This window comes from Lissotriton vulgaris, chromosome 2_1, assembly GCF_964263255.1.
Source record: "Lissotriton vulgaris chromosome 2_1, aLisVul1.2, whole genome shotgun sequence".
NCBI lineage: Eukaryota > Metazoa > Chordata > Amphibia > Caudata > Salamandridae > Lissotriton > Lissotriton vulgaris.
Window position 1 is genome coordinate 2,131,711,187 of NC_141687.1, and position 21,222 is coordinate 2,131,732,408.

Below are 21,222 nucleotides of genomic sequence, written 5' to 3' on the forward strand. Positions count from 1 at the left end.
CAATCTCTTGAGACCCATCAGCTGCACAACCTTCAGCCTCAGTTTCTTCAGGTTGGGTCACTTTCTTCGTATGGCTGGCATGGATCCACCGTGGCACACCTGCACACTTCACAGCTGTGGTGGTAACCAGAATTACTTGTCGTGGTTTTCCCCACTTAGGTGCAAGGCAACTCTTCCGAGTATGCTTCTTTATTATGACCCAATCACCTGGGTTCAAGTCATGTGCTGGAGTTGTTGGTCTGGCGACAGCGTCTTCCCCAATCTGGTGAGAGATAGAACGCACTTGGTCAGCCAGTTCTCTGCAGTATTCTAGTACCAAATCATCAGATATGCTTATCAGTTTATATCCTGGCACCCATGCTTGCCACATTGCTCTTCCCATCAGTATCTCATGGGGACTCAAGCCTGTGTTCTGGTCTGGAATACTTCTAAGTCTCATCAAAACAAGTGGCAAAGCATCTGGCCATTCCATTTGAGTAGATTCATACATTTTTCCCAATCTTGATTTGATAGTGCCTTTCAGTTGTTCTACCACTCCAGAAGCCTCAGTGCGATATGCACAGTGCAGTTTTTGCGTAAATTTCAATGCTTCACAAATTTGTCTTATTATTTCACTCTGGAAATGCCCTCCTCTGTCTGATTCAATTGTGACTGGAAATTCGCACCGAGGTATAAGTTCTGTAAGTATCAGTTTAGCTACAGTGATGCTATCATATTTGCGAGCAGGGTAAGCGTCCACCCATTTTGAAAACAGGCAGACAATGACAAGGATGTACTTCATTCCTCGACAAGTATATATATAGTCAAGTTGTAATCGTATGAAAGGGCCTTCTGTCTTTGCAATCTTTCCTGGCAAAACTACAGTTTTCTTTCCGGGATTAAATTGTTGACACACCAGACACCTCTGGCAGTGTGCCTCTGCTATGTTTGTGCATCTCGAATTGAACCATGTCTGCCTAAAGATGCGTATCATAGCATCTCTTCCCAAATGTGTGTCTCCATGTATCAATCTAGCCATAGGAGCAAGCAGACAGTCCGGTAACACAGGCATACCATCAAGGTAAACAATGACACCATCTTCATCCCTTCTCTGACAACCAAATTTTCTCCAATTTTCCCTTTCTTTTGGGTCTGCTGCGTCCTGTAGATCTCTCACTTCTTCCCATGTTTTTATTCCTTCTAGCATCATAAGTTGGCAGCTGTTTCTGTTTCCCCCCCATCTTTTTATTAATAGCCATTTTGTATTTTGCACAATGTTGGGCCAATTGCTCAGCATATCGATTACCGCTGTCACTTTGTCATTGCCAGATTTGTGAGCAGCACACTTGACCACAGCCAATTCTTTTGGCAACTGGATTGCTCCCAGTAAGTCTTGCACATAATTTCCATTTCTGATAGGAGTACCTGAAGAAGTCAGAAACACCCTTTGCATCCATATTTGGCCAAAGTCATGCACAACGCCATAACCATACTGGCTATAGTTGTATATGGTTATTTTCGTGTTCTTTCCAAATTTACAGGCTCTTGCCAATGCAACCAATTCAGCTATTTGTGCAGACTTGACTACATGTAAATAGGATCCTTCCACTGGACCTCCTAAAGTACATACTGAATAAGCAGCGCTTAGACCTCCCTCTTCATGTCTCATGCATGAGCCATCTACAAACGCTCATAATCTTTGTCAGTTAACGGCTCTTCTTTTATGTCTGGGCGTGGTTTTGTGCTGTACTCAGTCAGATCAAGGCAGTCATGCTCAACTTCTCCCTTTACTTCTGCTGTGAGTAAATTTGGTAGTAGGGTAGCTGGATTCAGAATATTACATCGGGCAATGGTTACATTTCCGGCACCTACAAGGAATCTCTCATACGTAGTCAGCCGACTAGGTGTGAGATACTGGGTTTTTGTTCTGGTCAGCACAATTACAACTACATGTGGAACATACACAGTTACAGGGTGTCCCATAGTAATGGATTCACTCTGTTCAAGACTCATGCAAGTTGCAGCTACTGCTTTCAGGCATCCAGGTAATCCATCAGCCACTGGATCCAAAGTAGAGGAAAAATATGCTACTGGACGTCTGGTTAAACCATGAATCTGGGTCATGACTGAAAGCGCACAATTGTCTTGTGTGTCACAAAACAGTGCAAACTCCTTTGAGTAGTCAGGCATTCCCAATGCAGGAGCTGTACACAGACATTCTCGTAATGTCACAAAAGCTGACATGCTTTCGTCATCCCACTCTACTGGGTCCTTAGCTCCTTTCTTTGTCATTTTTATCAATGGTCTTGCTAGGACTGCAAATCCTACATTCCACTGCCTACAGTATCCTACAACTCCAAGAAACATTCTGATTTCTTTCTGGGTATTGGGCAGTTCCATGTTTTGAATTATTCTAATCCTTTCTGTGGTAACCTTCCTTACACCTCTCTCTATCTGGTGCCCCAGATATTTCACTGATGTGGTACAGAAGTGTAATTTATCTGGCGACACTTTATGTCCTCCTTTACTTAAATGGTTCAGTAAGGCAATGGTGTCAACAACACAGTCTCTCCTAGTTTTAGACGCCACCAAGAGGTCGTCTATATATTGCACCAGGACTGATTCTCCAGGCAATATCAGAGATTCAAGACATTTTTTCAAAAGGACTCTCTGTGTACCCATGATAAACACGATTCCACACGTAAACATGACTGTCAAATTCAAATGAGAAAATATATTTGCTGTCTAGATGTAATGGAATTGAAAAGAATGCATGGCATAAATCAATGACAGTAAACCATCCAGCATTCCATGGTATTTGGTACAAGATCACTGCAGGGTTTGGTACAACAGGACAGCAAGGAACAACGATTTCATTAACCTTGTGCAGGTCCTGTACGACCCTGTACTTACCACTTGGTTTCTTTATGCCAATTATGGGCGAGTTACAAGGACTGCTCAACACCTCTTGCAAAATGCCTACTTCCATCAACTTTTTTATTTCAATAGCAACCCCTGCATTTACTTCTGCACTCTTTTTATACTGTAGAGTATTTGGGTAAACGGCATCTTCTTTTATGGTTATTTTAATTGGGTCAACATTTGCCATTAATCCTACATCTTTTCCAGTAAAATCCCATACCTCTGGTTTCACTGTCTGTTGGAGCTCTTCAGGTAAGTCTTGTATTGTCAGTCTTTTAATATCTGAGTCGGGTCTTATTAGCATTAATTTGTATATTCCTTCTTCATCTAGGGTCTGGATTTCCATGCCATTTGGAGTGCAAAAGATGGTACAATTCATTTTGCACAGCAAATCTCGTCCTAGTAAGTTAACGGGACTTGAATCACAGACAACGAATATATGCATCTGTTTGAAATTCCCTATTTTAATTTCCATAGGTTCTGTAACTGGGGTACTATTTAATTTATTAAAAAACGCCCATTACTTGGATCGCTTCTCCCGAGAGGGGTAGGTTTGGAATGTCTGCTGTTCTCACAGTAGAACGGGTAGCACCAGTGTCCAACAGAAAGGTGATATCATTTCCTTCAACCTTTCCTTCAATGTATGGCCCTGACTGGTCCACCGGCAAGGAGGCGCCAAGCACGCACTCCTCATCCTCCCCCCTCAGGCACTGTCAGGAAGGTTTGTCACAGAGGAATTTATCATTTAACAGGAATTGCGAAGTTGCTGCATTTCTATCCTCCCTTCCTTCCCAAATTTCGGTGTCTTCACCCTGTTGTGCTTTGCTCCTATAATTTGGCCTACGTGCACGTGGCAACTGATTCTGTTTTACCTGCTGCTGGGTATTCCGTGGTACTTCATTCGGCGTCTGTGGATTTAAATCATTAATTTGCACATTATCATTCTGTACAGCCTTACACTCATCCCTCCAGTGCCCCATCTTTCCGCACCCATAGCAGGGAAACTTTTTCTGGCCTCTTCTCTACTCATTTTTACCCTCGGCTTTCCCCCACTCCCAGGGCCCTGATTCTGAGTATTTGTCATTATGCTTAACTGCTGTTCTTGGTGCTCTGCTAATTTTACCTGTTCCCACATGGCTTTTTCTTTTAATTCTTTTCACTTATTTTTCAGCTCATCTTCACAGTATTTAGCATATTTACGGACTTCATCAATTGCTTTAGCCTGCCAGCAGATTTTATTGTCTTTGATCCACTGTGAGATATCAGGCCTTAACCCTAACACATATCGATAAATGAAGTGGGTCATGTCTTTCATTTCAATATTGTCCAGTCCACTATACGTCTTGAACACTTGTAACAGACGCTAATAATATGAATGTACAGTTTCATCTCGATTCTGAGTTGTTCTATCTATTCGGGTCCAGTCTGTCATGACATCTTCGGAAGGAGCCCCTGTCTTTGGGTCTCTAGGGTATTCCTCACTTAGCCAATCAACAGCAATTTTACATTCTGTCCACAGATCTACGGGAACTAAAATGTCAAAAAAAACATCTAGATCTTTCAGGAGGCATTTTGAAACCTGTCTGTACCACTCTACAGGTTCTTTCGCAATTTTGGGAAGTCATTTGTAAATAATACAATATCTTGTCGGGACCATGGCACATGTACATATCCTCCACCTGGTACTTATTGCATGGGTCATCATTTTTCTACCTTTTCTGTTTCTTTTAAGACATATTCTGAGGCCAATTGCCTTGACCACACTTCCTCCTTTTTCTTTGCCCATCTTGCTTTCATTTCTCTAGTTCACCCCATTTTTGCATCAAATTCATCAGCTCTCTGATCTGGACCTTTTTCCCCGAGACATTCATGTTTTCTAAATCTTTGTCAGAGAATGTCGATTCCCATGCTAGTTGCAGTGTCCATTAATTTTTCGTGAAACACCTTTGTATTTCTAGTGATGTTTTTGCAGACAAACAGTAATTCGTCTTCACTAGGGGAATTTAATCTTTCCAATACCACATTCCCAGGCATCATTTCTTCTATTTCAATTCTTATTTTATATATGTCTAATGGCTTGGGCTGTATCTTTGGTCTCTCTATTTCTCGGGTCCATCTGTCTATTTCTTCAGGAGTTACTACAGTGGCTGATGAAGTTTCTATGTGTACTTCCCTTGTGGGTACAGGAGTGGTTTTTCTCATGGAACCACTTTCAGGCTCTCGTATTGGTAAATCCATTAAGGAAATCACTGATTCACATTCACTTACCTGATCATCTATTTTCAGGGGTTCTTTTCTTGGCTGTACTACTGATGTAGTTATAACTGGAGCTTTTGGACTAGCTTGTTTATCTCCGTACAACGGAACAACTGGGCCTATAGTTACTGGAATTGTCAAGCCTCAGGACTTATATTTAATTGGGAAATCGTCTGAATTAATTCACTTCTCTGTTTATCTAACCCTTCTCTTTCTCTCTCTTGTAATACGCTTTCGATGGAGGTCTCATGTATCACTTGCGGAATTAAAGGTGGCTTAAAAATCATCATCGGAATCACCACCAGTCATTAAATGTCTAGTTTTCTCAGTCCTTTTACCTCCCACAGGCTCCTCCACCGTTAGTACTGGGTAAAGTCCTTCCACTAGCATATTCTGTCTCCATTCTTTCATTCTTTTTTTATTTGGTTTCTCTTTTAACTTTTGGGTAAAACTTACTTAACCCTTTGTCAATTCTTGGTCTATCCCACTCAAAAGCTTCTATTTCCCATTCCTCTAACGCCTCATACTGTGTCAATCTAGGTCTGGGATGTAAATCATTCATTAGGGTCCTCAGGTTGAACAGAATTCTTCCATTAAAGGTACCTTCTAAGGGAAATGCTAAAATTCCATCATCTTTAGTATATTCCACCCAATTGCGGGAGTGTTTGGTGGGGGAATATTAACTCCTTTTCTAGTTGTAATGGGCTTTTCTTTCTTGAAGTATTTCTTAACTTTGTCTACGAAAGTCATTTTTCGCTTGCTTCCGTACATTTTGCGAGGTGTACCTCGTATCGCCTGTTCTCTAGCAAACCCCTGGTATGTGGGATCAGGTCTAATCTCTAGAATAGTTGGATACCACATATACTTTCCGAAAATTTCCTTTGTTACCAAAATCACTTCCAAAACTAGCGCGTCTTATTTTCTCGACAACCAATCAACACTGTGGTTGCAAGTAATTTTCAATGGGTGTTCGGCCTTTCATGTGAGTCGCAGCTGACTCCCTCCTTCACAAGGTAACGGAAAACTCAATTTCTTCCTTTAAAGTGTAGGTGCTTTGTTTAATTTACAACGCAAAACATTCGCCACTGTACTCGAGTGCCTAGAAAGGAAAGATTTATTTCACTGCAAGTAAACCTCTTCTGTTTACTTTTCATATACTGCGGATAGATCCCTTCTGCCTACCCTTCACACAAGCATTAGAGAACCTGCAACCCCCTCAACTCATCCACTCAGGGATGTATACTAAGTCTAAAGTTTCACCAGCGACCCCTTTTGCTATCAATCAAGCTCCGACGAACCTGCTACTCCTTCTGTGTGACCCCTATTAGGTTATATCACATTAGAAGTTTTGCCAACGAACTCTTTGCTATCACTTATTCAATCATTCACACAGAAATAAAACCTAATTAGTGATTCCGGTTCTGCCCAACCATGCACTAATTTTCCTCGAGCCACTGACCTCACTGCGATGTGGCTTCTATTTACCACCTGCTATTCTGCCCCCGGGGATTCAAGACAAAACATATAACAGGCACAAACAAGTTTGGTTAATAAATAAACTTCAATATAACAGCATCAAATAAACATTTCAATAATAACACATTTGATTGATCAATAAAATAGGAATTTTAACCTACTAACTAACTTACTACCTAACTTTAACTAATCTGCTACCAGAAAAGTATACTGATAGAGCACGCAGGTCACCCAGCTATTAGATTTTACTAATACTCACCTGGGCCCATAATTTTAATCACACACCTTAACTTTATTTAGGTAACTCACGCTCTACTATCAGTATATTTGTGATTTTATCTGTAATTCCTATACCTATGACCTATCAATGAAGATACTAGGAAAACAAAACACATTGGATCAGGGAGTTGAGTTTAAAGAATAGGCACTCAAAACATTTATAACATTTTGTAAAGATGAAATAACCACAGACTCTGAGTAGGTTCAAAAATTTTAACTAATCATCATCATCATCATATGTCATGAGCAGAAGATTAAAAGTAATGAGACTATCTATATTCAAAATCATAAACAGCATATAGCTATGAATAAGATAGAGTATGCTAATCATTTAGGAACTCGAATAAAGGGAAAGTAGAAACAAGGAACATGCTAATTTTAGATCACAGACTTTCACAATTTGATTAAAGGAAGGGTAAAGAAATAGGAACATACTAAACCCAAAGACTTTCGCAATTCAGATGGCAGTTTAAAGAAAACTTATTGCAATTCTAGATTTAAATTTAGCTCAATACTATAGGGAAGGTAAGATTTGGAACATACTATTAAATTCAGCTTATCTCCTAAAAGAGAGGGTGAGAAAAGAAACATATACTATATAGAAGCGATTTAGGATTGACTATAGGTGGGGAAAAAATGGGAACACACTAATAGACAGTAATACATGAAAATCTCATTTTATCAAGGAACGGGGAAAGAAATAGAAACATATGCAATTAAGCTTTGCAAATTCAGGATGAGGAGAAAAGAAATGCAAATTTATCTACAAACACCCACACAGACTTTATATTTACCTAGGATAGAGTGACGACCAACCCTGGCCACAGGTCAGTAGGGAAAGATGGGAAGAACCCCAAGGACTTAAGTACCAGTAGGCGAGCAGGGGCAGCTCATGGACAATCAGGACAGGATAACCCAGAATTCGGATCAGGACCGGTTCACCAAAAGCTAAGATCAGCACCTGCAGCTTCGGTCGCAACGCCTGCGCTACTCCCTCTCTGCAAGGAATATGCCAAACCCCGATTGGGTTATAACCTTTATCAGCAAAGTGCTTCACCAGCACTTTCACTTCCCAAACCCTGATTGGGTTCTCGAACCTCCCAACAGAGTGCTCCGCAGCTCTCTGTTTCAGTCACCTATTGAGTGCGTTGAGTCAGTGACATGTCAGCTATTCGGACAAGTCGGACAATTTCTCTAGCTAAACCTACGCTAGTTATACTGTTTTTCGGATCAGTGTATCACCCCCCAATGTTGCAAGTGTAAGGATCCCCAATTTTGATTGGACAAAGGGGGAGGACAGGTCATCACACCACCTAATATTTCAGAATTTGCCGTCTTCTATTCAAATTAAGGTTCCCGCCCATTGAATTTTGGGTTCTCATGATGTCTTCATTTCATATATCAATGAATGTTCTATTTACAAATACAATGTATTCGTCTAGAGTTCATTAGGTGAAGTTCCCAGGAGCATCTTCTCAGTCAGTCAGCTCCTTGGCTGGGAATCAAGGGTCACGGCTCTGGAGACTCGCGGATCTCGCGCAAACGCAGTCTCATTCAAGATGGAGGACAGCGTAATGTGATAGGCCAAGTTTTGAAGTGTAACATGAAGTGGAAAAGAAACAGTTTTAGAACACAGAATAAATGATTTCACTGTATACCATGAATCTCTACAATACTCCCATTACTTTATAATAACTATAGCATTAGGATTGAGCAGAACAAACAGCTTAGCAAAAGCAGCAATGCAAGCTTCAAGCATGTGAGAACACAGAGCAGCCATCTTAGCTCTATTGCGCAAGTGCAAACAGTTTCCCACCAAGACATCGAATACGTCACGTCACATGGGTATGACCGACGCATGTGCTGTCATTTTAGGTTGCAAGCGTATTATTATTAATAGACACATAAGCAAGCTTCTTTCGGACACCCAAAAATGTCGGACAAGGGACAGATTAGTAAGAAAAACAAGTTGATTAGTTAATTAACATTATTTTGAGGTTCATGAGTTCAAGCAAGTCGCTTCACATGCGAATCCTTGCTCCACAAGCAGTCAGGCTTATCCCTAGAGGCAATGTATAAAGGGTTTGCGCAACACACTCACACCAGTGACACCATAAATACACAAATAAAGAGACTCCACACATTATATAAAAATGTATAGCATATTAAACATAACACATAGACCAAAAAGACATAAATCATATAGTCTGTGCATTTTATGCAAATCTTGAAGTAATACTCGATATCCTGACAATGTAAGAATCTAAACAACAAATATCAGTCAATACTTAGGCATGAATGCAGCAGGAAGACATGTTAATAAATACTTTGCAATGATATAAGAAAAGAAGGTTCCCTTAGATACAGGGAGTAACCATAACATAGCATTGCAGTATTATATGCATAGAACAGATACCCTTCAAAGGAACGCAATATCTTTGTAAGGGCAGAAACTTATCTGCAGAAACAGTACATAAATTACACAATGTTACCATAACCATGTAAAGTGCAGCACACCTGTGCTCCTGCTACACCTTATGCAGTGATGAGGGAGTACAGGTTGGTCACTTGAGTTTGTGCGCACCTACTATCCGTATTTTAGTAATCCAGACTGTTTCTTTAGTGCGGCAAGTTTCTAAATCAACAAAGCAGCCACCAGGGGCCTGGTTAGCAGTGTTAAAGAGCACGCAGTTCTAAGGCCAGCAAAATCAAGATCAGCAAAAATGGAGAGAAGGAAGGCAAACAGTTTGGAAGGAGACCACTCTAAGGCTGACATGTCTAACACCATTTAAAATTGCACACCTGTATGTCATACGGGTATGCACTTTTAATGTAGGACTACAGTCATACTTGTAAACCATTTTTAATTGTATGTCCTACTTGTATGGCTTTCTAGTCAACTTTCAGTGGTCTTGTATGTCATGCTTATAGCATCATTTAACTCATATTACTAATTGAAAATGTATCCTATCTATCTATCTATCTATCTATCTATCTATCTATCTATCTATCTATCTATCTATCTATCTATCTATCTATCTATCTATCTATCTATCTATCTGTCTGTCTGTCTGTCTGTCTGTCTGTCTGTCTGTCTGTCTGTCTGTCTGTATATCTGCTGTCTATCTATCTATCGAAGTCTCCCTATCTACCTTCGAAAGTCTCTCTGTCTGTATTTGCAAATCTATCTATCTATCTATCTATCTATCTATCTATCTATCTATCTATCTATCTATCTATCTATCTATCTATCTATCTATCTATCTATCTATCTATCTATCTATCTATCTATCTATCTATCTATCTATCTATCTATCTGTCTATCTATCTATCTATCTATCTATCTATCTATCTATCTATCTATCTGTCTGTCTGTACATATGAATGCGTAGATCGATGTGACTCTGACTGAAAAGCAGTAAGAATAGGAGTTTGAGGATTAAATCGGTGAACAGAAAAAGGAATATATACAAAAAAAACATTTATTTTAGTTGTGTTGTCATTTAATTTTGAACAGTATTTTTATGAAAATAAAATTAGCTTAGGAAAGTATGTTATAATACATTGATCTGCACAGAATAATTAATATCACCTAAAAGAAAATGTTGTGTTGTATGATTCAGATAAATATATAATTATTTAGTAAGGAAGATTAGATATTAAGAGGCATTTGTGTAAGTAATTTTATAAAGTCTGTGTTAGCATAATTTAAGAGTAAGGAATGCAGAATGTAACTACTCCACCATTTTTTCTCAGTGATCCAGGTGAGCCTAAGGTAAAATGGAGCAAATGGAAGAAAAATTGTGCGCATTATGCATGAGTATGTGGGACAAACTTAAGTGCAGAAAGAAAATATTCTCCTTTAACGCATTGTTTAGGAGGGGAAGGGCAAGAGGTATTAAAAAATTTACCTGAGTTATCTGTACAGGAACAACGGTGTTTGGCTGAATATGAAGTTTGTTTATTGAAGTTAGATAAACATTATTTGCCTCATGTAAGCACCATTATGGAAAGATATCACTTTGGAAAGAGAGAACAAGGAAAAGATGAATCTATTGAAGAATATTTGTCTGCTTTACGCAAATTGTCCTCAACATGTGAATTTGGTGCAACAAATGAAGAACGTTTGAGAGATCAATTAGTGTTGAATTGTAGAGAGGATAAGATCAGAGAGGAATTATGGTTGAAGGATGAAGTACCGTTAGAAGAAGTAGTGAGTATAGCAAAAAGGGTAGAACATATGTTAAAATGTGTAAATGAGTTGAAAGGGAACAAAGCGATAGTTGAAGCTGTGGTTGAAGATGTAAAAGAAAATGTTTGTCAGGTAAAATATATTAGGAATGTAATGAAAGATGTGAACAAAGAAGAGATATCTTTAAATGCAATTTCATGTTTCAGATGTGGGAAATCTGGACATAAGGCAAATTCTAAAATGTGTCCTGCTTTAAGTTTTGTATGTCACGGATGTGGAAAGAAAGGACATTTTGTAAAGTTTTGCAAATTTAAGGATAAGAAAGTATTTAAAAAAGAGATAAAAGAAGTTATATGTCAGGTGAAAGAGAGCATGAATAGTGGTCATCCTATTGTGAAATTTACAGTAGATGGTATAGATATGGATATGAAGTTTGATTCTTGTTCACCAATTACTATTGTTTTGAAGGAAATTTTTGAGAAATATTTTCAAAAGAAAAACAAACTTTTCAAAATGGATGTGAATCCAGGAGGGTATGGTAGATTTCCAATATGTATGTTAGGTTATTTTAATGCTATGATTGAGGAAGGAAAGAACATGATTGTTGGAAAAGTTTATGTTTCTAAAGATGGTGATTCTTTGATTGGATGGCCACATCAACGTATGTTGGAAGTGATGTTGAATCCTAATTCTAATCCACAAGTTCAGATTCAGGAGATAAAGTCTGATGAGAATTCTTTTGTAAAGGAGTTTTCTCGACTTTTTAGAAAAGAGTTGGGATGTCTCAAAGGTTACAAACATTGTATTAAGCTTACGAAGAATGCGATTCCTGTGATTGCCAAGTTAGAAGGATTCCTATAGCACTGCAAGGAAAGGTAGAAGAGGAATTAAAGAAATTGCAATAACAAGATATTATCACCTCAGTAGAAGCAACAGAATGGTTGGCACCAGTTGTTGTCGTGAACAAACCTAATGGCAACATAAGACTATGTTGTGATTTGAGATCACTCAATAAAGAGGTAGTTGTAGATAAATTTCCTTTACCAAATATGGATGAATTACTAACTTCTTTGGGTGATTCAAGAGTGTTTACAACTTCGGATTTAACTCAGGCTTATCATCAAATTGAGTTGACGCGGGAGTTATAAGATCTAACAGCTTTTATCACTTTTATGGGAGCATTTAAGTATAGAAGGATGCCGCTTGGTCTTGTGTCTGCTGCGTCGGTTTTTCAGAGGGTCATGGCTTCTATTTTAAAAGGATTAAGTCAGTAAAATGTTATCAGGATGATCAATTAATTCATGGTAAAAATCAAGAAGAACATGATAAGATTTTGAGGTTCGTTTTAAAGAGGTTAGAATCTGCAGGTCTTACATTGAAATTTGAAAAATGCAAGTTTTCAGTAAAAGATGTAAATTATTTAGGACACAATATTTCAGCTTTTGGGATATCACCTAAGAAGGATTTGGTTGATACTATAAAAAATTTAGCAACTCCGAAGAATAAAGAAGAGATTGTTTCTTTTTTAGGTATGGTTGAATAGTATGGAAAAATTATAAAAGATTTAGCCAGTAAGTCTAGTAATTTAAGAAATCTACTAGGAACAAGGAGTATATTTGGACAGAAAATTGTCAAAAAGAATTTGAAGATATCAAGGAAGATTTATGTAATGCTCCAAATCTACAAGCTTTTATTCCTTATGAAGAAACGTTTGTGGTAACTAATGCAAGTTCAAAGGAACTAGGTGCTATCTTAAAACAGTATAGAGGTGGTGAAGAGAAACTAATTGCCTGTGCTTCAAGAAGTTAACGTGGTGCAGAATTAAACTATTCTGTCATAGAAAAAGAAGCCTTAGCAATATTCTGGATGCTCAGGAAGTGTAAACATTTTTTATGGGGTCAGGAATATAAGGTTTGTTCTGATCACAAACCACTGAAAGAAATTTTCACAACAAAAGGTTTAGACTGTGTATCTTCACGCATTAGGAAATGGGTGATTACACTTCAAGAATTCAATTTCAGTGTAAATTATATTCCTGGCGTGGAAAATGTATCCGCTGACTGTCTTTCAAGATTAGTTGGTGATGTTAATGGTGAGCTGATTGAAGATCAAATTTGTGACGATGAAGTGAATGTTTGTGAAATTACATCTGGTGTCATACTTGAGGAGGAATGGTTGGAAGAAAGTAGAAAAGATGATGAAATATCAAAGGTGAATAATTTAATTCTCAATAATTCAGTTTTTGATAAATCTTTGGATAAAGTTTGGCACTTAGTGGTAAATGAATTATCTGTAGAAAATTGTATATTGTTAAGAGGTTCAAAATTAAATCCTCCTAATTCTTTAAGAAAAAGATTAATTGAGGCACATCAGGGACATTTAGGTATTGTTAAAACAAAAGAACGAATTTGCAGTTCATTCTGGTGGCCAGGCATGGATCTTGAAATTGAAAGAGAGGTGAGAAATGTGTTCATTGTAAAATAAGTGACAAAATTCTTGTTCCTAGGACGGCTCCCACGGTGTGTAGAGATTTACCTTGTGGTGCTTGGGAGGATATTGCCATTGACATTATGGGTCCTCTTTCTGGTGGACATCGTACTCCATATTTAATTGTTTTAATTGACCTGTACTCCAGATAGTTAGAAGTTTCTTCAGTATCCGATGTCACATCTTCTTGTGTGATTTCTTTTCTTAAGGAAGTTTCCAGAAGGAGGGGTTTCCTACAACAATTTTATCTGATAATGGACCCCAATTTTGCTCTAATATGATGTCTGAATTTTTGTTATCTTGTGGGATTAAACATAAAAGAACATCAGTTTATCATCCAGAATCAAATGGTACTGTAGAAAGGTTCAACAGGGTGATAAAAGAGAACTTTCAACTTTCAAGGGTGAATTCGTTGGATTGGAAGGAGGAATTGCAGAATTGTATTTTGGCACATAGATACTCTCCACAAACCATGACTAATAAAACTCCTTTTGAGTTATTTAAGGGAAGGAATCCTAATACTAGTTTGAGTCCTGGTTGGATGTTCTGGGGCAAGGGTGTAAAGAATAACAGTATTGGTGTTTGGAGAAATAGAGAAGAAAGGATGCAGTTCAAGAATACAATCTCTTTTGATTCAAGGAAAAGAGTTAAGGAAGGTAAAGTAGTAGTTGGAGATTTAGTTTGTGTTAAAGCGCCAGTTGGAGCATTATTTTGGTCAAAGTATTCTGCTCCTATGTGTGTTGTTAAATGTTTTAAGAACTCTGTAAGATTGGAAAATGGGAAAATCTGGAATCTTAATCGAGTTGCTGTACTCAAAGAAAATATTTAAGATTCAATTCCTGCGACAAGAATGTCTTCTGATTCAAAAGAGCCAAATAGTTCTTGGGGTAGAGATTGTGCTTGTATTAGAAAAACACCTTCATATCTATATATATATATATAAGTTAACTATGTGATATTATGTATCTTGCATTTTTGTGTTCTTTCTGTATCTTTGTTCTACTCTTAGTGTTTTTATCAAATGAGATTTAACTTTGTTATAAGAAAGAAGATGTGTAGTGTCTTCTCTATCTTTATTATCTATGATTATGTAGAACCTGGAATCTTGTACATATTAATGTTCCCTGAGAAGTCAGTTACTCCCTGGTAGCTGATGGATGGGGTGTATGAATAATAAACTTCAGTGCTTAATATCTTCTGTTCCTGTATTTAATTGAAGAACTTTTCAGCGTATCATTGTATAGTATGGTATCGTATGACATGTCATTGCCTAGTATGGTATGGTGTTGTATAGCTTTTTTATCTTATGATATGGTATGTTGTGGCCTGTCATTGTATTGCATGATATGGTATGGTATGGTAGGATAGGGTATTGTATGGTATGGTATTCCCTGGCCTGCCTTTCTATAGGAGTGTACTGTATAGTATGGGATGGTATGGCTTGTCATTGTATACTATAATATGGTATGCTGCAGCCTGTCATTGTTGAAGTACCATAAAAATACCATAAAGGGCTATACCTACCAATGCCTCAATCCCATTACCAAATAATCAGTCAGTTGGCAGTGAAGAAAGTTCAATAATTTATTAAGCAACAAATACTCTATAGAGGAGCCTCTCCAAACCTCACACATCAGGTGCGTGGAGAAGACTGTTGGCTCACATTCAAACATGAGGTTATATACTTTTCGGTTCAACACATATAATCACAGTAAAAGGAAAAATACCAGTTGGTCCTCGAGCTCCAGCGAAGGGCCATATATGGCACACATGATTAGTTCAAAGCTTAGCTATTTATTACTGGGAAGGTCAGGAGGGGTAACTCCCTTTCGTCATTGTGCCCAGGAGTGTAGGCATTGCGCCTCCTGGAATTCGCTTATCGCACCCAAAGCCAGATGCAACCTTAAGTCTCAGGACAGTCGAGTGGACAACCTACCTTTAGCTGCTCCCAGTAATTCAGATGAACTGGGGCTTGACAACTGCTGGAGACTAACACGTGATCACAGCCCGTATTCGAGCATTGATGTGGAAAATGGCGTCTGTATGGTTCTCGGCCTACTCTGTTAGCAATAGATACGCAAACAGCGAACAAACGTTTCCTCCCTGCAAGCGCAAATAAAATATATGCATATAGTTTTAGCAAAGAGGGTATGTATAGATGCATCATGCTAACATATTATATAGGTCCGATGTTCCAAATGTTTAAGAAATCCATTTTTTATCCCTCATTGTAGAGTATGGATGGTCTGTCATTGTATATATTACGGTATGGCATGTCATTGTAAATTTAAAAATTGTTGTGTAGTATGTATGGTATAATATTGGCCTGTCTTTATATATTATGGGATGGCTTTGCCTGGCCTGTCATTGTTTTCTGTTGAGTATGCAAGATTGTGTCTCGTGCGTGCATGAATGTCTGTGTGTTAGTATGCATGCATGTGCTTATACGTGTAAGAATGTGTGATCAACTGTGTGCAAATCTGTTTGTTGTTTTATATATGTGCTATAATCTGTATGAGTAATTATGTGTTATTGTGCTTTTTATTGTGTGCATATGTGAGATTGTCGTGTTCTAATCTAGGACCCCGATCAATACTGTGACCTTATGCCCCTATACGGCTATAATCTATTCATACCCCTATAATGGCATAAACGATCAGAGCCATATTTTCAGCCATATTTCTGAAACTCGCCTCTGCAGCTCATTACAGTAGATGACACAGCAGAAGCCACTATCTTAGATTCCTAGATTACACTCCGAGTTCTTCAACAAGATAAAACCCAGCAACCTGGGAAAGCCCCGCTTGCTATGTTTTGATTAGTAATAGAACTCTAATGAGCACTGAAAGGACGATCACTTCCTAGTGACATCTTTATTGACGTCTTATGTCCAAAAACTTACGTCAAACAAGGCAGCTTTCAGGTATAAATATTACCAACGTTGCCTTAAGCAAACGCGACGACGATAACGATGGTGTGGTGAATACAGGAGCAGAACAGCTGTCCATTGCAGAGCCCAGCAGATGCAAGCAGCCCACGGACGCTGCCCCTCCTCCTCGACGCGCTGAGAGAGACGCTGCCTTTTCTCTTGCCGAGAAAATCCAGCTCCGGCGTTTCCAGCCTACTCTTGCGAGTGACTGGGATATCGAGTCCTGAAATGAGATACAAGACCTCCAACATTCTATTCCAGAGGTATGGTGTTGACTAAACCCTTAGAGAGAATTCTTGAAGCAAATCCTTGGCAAAACCAACTTAACTAAACTGCTACTTACTTACTCCCTTCCAAGTATTAGGCTTAGGTCAGGTACACTGGGGTAGGCGTAGTTAGAAGCACCAGTTGAGTACGTTAGCCTAATGTATATATGAATGTATATATTTTATTCATTTTAACCATTGTATGGCTAAGAAACCATATCAATGCTTTTACAGTATTATTTCGCAATCCTCCTTTTACTGTACGCAATTTTTATAATAACAAGTCTTGCAATTGTGTCTATTCATTTCTCTTGCATGAGAAGAAAGACTGTTCAATAAATAAATACCTTTTATTGAAAACGCCCGTCTCTCTATTCTCTGCATCTTGGTGAAAGTAATCTGCACAACTGACTGAGTAAAATAACTGTCTATTGTTTCACACGACTCTAGAGATTGACTCTTATTCTAAGGAGCAAAGTTGTCATGTTTATGCGGTTGTTGGAAAATTGAATCCCTTCTTGTCTGAGGCAGGGGAGCTGAACACTCCCTATTCAGTCAAGAAAGTTTCCAGTAACCTCTGAGCTAGTTGGTACAAACCCAATTAAGTTTAGCATAGTCAGTAGAGACCTGGAAGGCCGCACTTCTACGTCTAAACTGCTGTTTATGTTATTCCAATGCGCAGGGCCTATATGGAAAATAGGAACTACACTACAAGATTAATGGTGTACGGTCGAGTGGATGTGTGATGGTGTATGTGGTGGTTTGTTGTGTGTGTATGCAAATAGTTTTGTTATGGAATGTTAGCCTCTGTTCATATCATGAGATATGTTGTGTGTGCGAAATTGTGTCTGTGGGATTGTGATGTACATTCAGTGTGTGTATGTGTTAAGATCAATACAAGCATTATTATAAGATATGATTGTTTAATGCTTTCGTTTGGCTGACTTCTGTTGCTGTACACTAAGTACCTGTGAAAGCTCAATCAGGGTCCTGGCGCCCTTCCATCGCTGACAAGAGGTTTGGCAAACATAACACATCAACTGAAAAATGGTGTTTGGAAATCCGACCTGCCTGTAAATAAAAGTCACCCAGGGAAAGAACCTGAGGACACACGTGAGTTTTGCTGTACACTTGGAAATGTGTCAGATGCTTGTAAACACTGAGAGCTCAGCTGTGGGGTGATACTGGGAACTTGGAACACATTTAGGGCCCGATTCTGATGCGGTTTGGAAAGCTTCCCGACTGAATCGGTTTGCAAATGGTTTTCGACCCACTTTGATTAGGAGAGTGCGACCGACGGAGTACGATGCATGCAGATGCTTTCAGATACAACTTAGTTGGACTCCCATTGACTTCAATGGGAGTATATGTTCCTAACCGCATCGTAATTGGGCCCTCGGTCGGGAAGACAAGTTGCCGATCCGATTTTGAAGGAGCAAATGCCGTTAGGAGGCCTTCCTAACTGCATCAGAATCAGGACATAGGTGGGAATGCTTCCCTAACCACTTCAGAATCAGGCCCTTAGTAGATACCGGAGCGGTACATCCTGGAGTTTGGCCATCTCCAGCAGAGGAATGTTCTCACGACGGTGAGCTCCCGGTTGTCTCCACAGATGATAATGCTGGGTGACACTAGATAAACAGTTAACTTGGGCAGCAGAAATGGGGTAAATTATCCTGTGACCTGCACTGAAAGCTTGCCCATCAGGGGCAATTTATCTGCTGTAAGATTAGAGCACGAAGGGGAGGAAATAATGCAGATTCATTCAGAAGTATTAGGGTAGCAAGAAAAGGCTAGAAGAATTCTGAAAATAAAAAAAGGAAAATACAAGGGAAGCAAATAAAAAATAAAACACAGGACCACAGATAAGAACAAACAAAGAAAGGACACGTACGTCTATTAAGAGCCGATTCTGTACATTAAGTGACAGCTGCTTATATATGACAACCTTAACAATGGTTGATGATATCTGAGACAACCTCATTTAATCCCAGATCTTGTAAAATGCGAAATGCGAAAATAAGTCATAGGTTACCATTACAAAGTCTATGTTTGAAACTGACAAATGACCAATTTCTATGAGATTTCTACATTTTACTCTTTCACCCAGGAAGTTGCAAGTTTTAATAACACTGGAATTAATGAGCGTCCCTTGTATGTGCACTTTCATTTATCATTTGTGCTTTTAGTGTGGTCTTCAAAGCATATTGATGGCTACTTCTCATAAGAAAAATACAAGTCTGGTATCATGGCTTTTGAAGTCCCCGGTTATAACAAAATTCCAAGCATTCATTTGATTGGATGCTTAAATCAGTCTATTTAATTAGATTATTTCATTATAACAACAAATAGATAAACATGCAATTTTCCTGGCTAGATTTATCATTTCCCACCCTCCTACCAAGTGTTTGCTTTATTCCTAAAATATTCTGATTATTCAGATTCAAGTCTACATTCTTTTAGTCAAATCTCAATCATAACACATAGACTGGCCTCCTCGCCAACCCTGACAATATCCACCTTATCATGGGCAAGGAAAACACAGCAGCACTCATCCATCTCCGATGTTTGACACCCTCTCTCACCTCATCCTCATTTAGTGCTTCCATGAAACTGCCATATGCCGACCCACTCTCTGATGGATCAGCTCCTGCCTCACCGGATGTACTCAGTCTGTCAGCCTGGATCCGTACACCTCTTCTGCTTCCATCTTCATCTACAGAATGCCCCAAGTATTCTCACTCAACCCCACGCTCTTCAATGTGTACATAGCACCACTCACCAACATTATCCAAGTCAATGGCCTCAGCCTCATCTAATCCTCTGACTCCCAGATGACACCTCAAATAACCAGACAAAATTCACCACCTTCACTTTCAAAGTCGCCAACAAGATGAAGATCAATGCCTGTAGCTCAACAGAAACAAGATGGATTTTTTTGATATTTGAAAAATTCACACTTCTGGACAGCGGCCTTACGGCTACCTGAACTAGGACCAGCACCCAACCCATTGAACCAAGATAGGAACCTGGAAATAGTAATTCACAACTAAATCTCAATATACAGCCAGATCAGCTGAGTCACTTTCTCCGGCTTCCCCACTCTCAACCTCCTTAGAAAAATCTTCAGATGGCTACTGCTCAACACCCATAGAACGATCACACAACCTTTGATCAACAGCAAATTGCACTACGGAAACACGCTCTATATCGGTATCATGGAACAACTCGCCAAGAAACTCCTGGTTATCCAAAATGCAGCAGCCAGACTCACGCTCATACTCTCCCCCACACTCACATTTCCATGTATCTCAAGGACCTCGACTGGCTCACAGTTCACAAAAATGCTCTCTTCCAACTCCACTCATTCTTACAAATCTCTGCACACTATGGGTCCTACATTTCTGAACAGCTCCATCAGCTTCCACATACCAACCAGAAAACTCCAGCTGGCTGGCCTCCAGGTAGCCTATGTTCCCCATTCCAAACAGCCAGAGCCGGCGGGCAGGCTTTCTCGTACTAGGCTCCTTAAGCCTGGACCAAACTCTCCCTGCACATCAGTGCCACTAACTCAGTCCTAGAATTTCACAAACAAACTTAAAACATGGCTTTTCCAATAGCCCCTAATCAGGGTGGCACCCTCCTTCTTTTATTCCAGGGTATACTTACTGTGAAATGTGAGCCATATAAATACTCATAACATAACATGTGGGCTTCCTTCAGATGCCTATGAGTCACCCTATCCACTGATTAGACAAACACAAAGCAAATACAGATATCAATCCCTATAACTGCAGGATTCATGGAGACTCTATGGACTTGATTCAGGTATCTATAGCCATCAAATGAGCCAATGGTTCACTTGGCCAATCAAAGATCAGTTCCTATGCAGTATAAACGGTACATGAAAAATTGCAGTTGATACTTTTCTTGAGGAAAAAGGTTCTACCATGTCATACTGTCCATACCTGTAAAGAAACCCTCTGTTTTTTCAGACAGCAAATTCCAGCTGGTTCTCTATTTTATAATGAATGTGATTTTCTGTTCAGGTTTATTCTTTTTAGATTTGACTAACGCCAGTGGGGCATATTTTCAAGGACTTATCGCCGAGCACTATATCACAGCCAAAGTGGCGATAGAGTTATTGCCCTATTCACAAGCTGGTGCTAACAGCCGATATCACCAGTTTTCCTGCTATAGCAGCTGCAAAAAACATCGCCACAGACAACACTGGCAACTAACGCTAATGATAGGCAGAGTGGGCGTTCCGGTGCAAAAAGCCGCAACAACACCACTTCGTAACATTCTCAACGACCAGCCAGATCGGCAATAAGATCTCAAAACAGGCAATAAGGCGCATTAGCAGCAGGGATTTAACACCTGCTCTTACCTGGTGTTAAGTCAGACGACAACCTGCACCATAAAAGGGCCCCAGC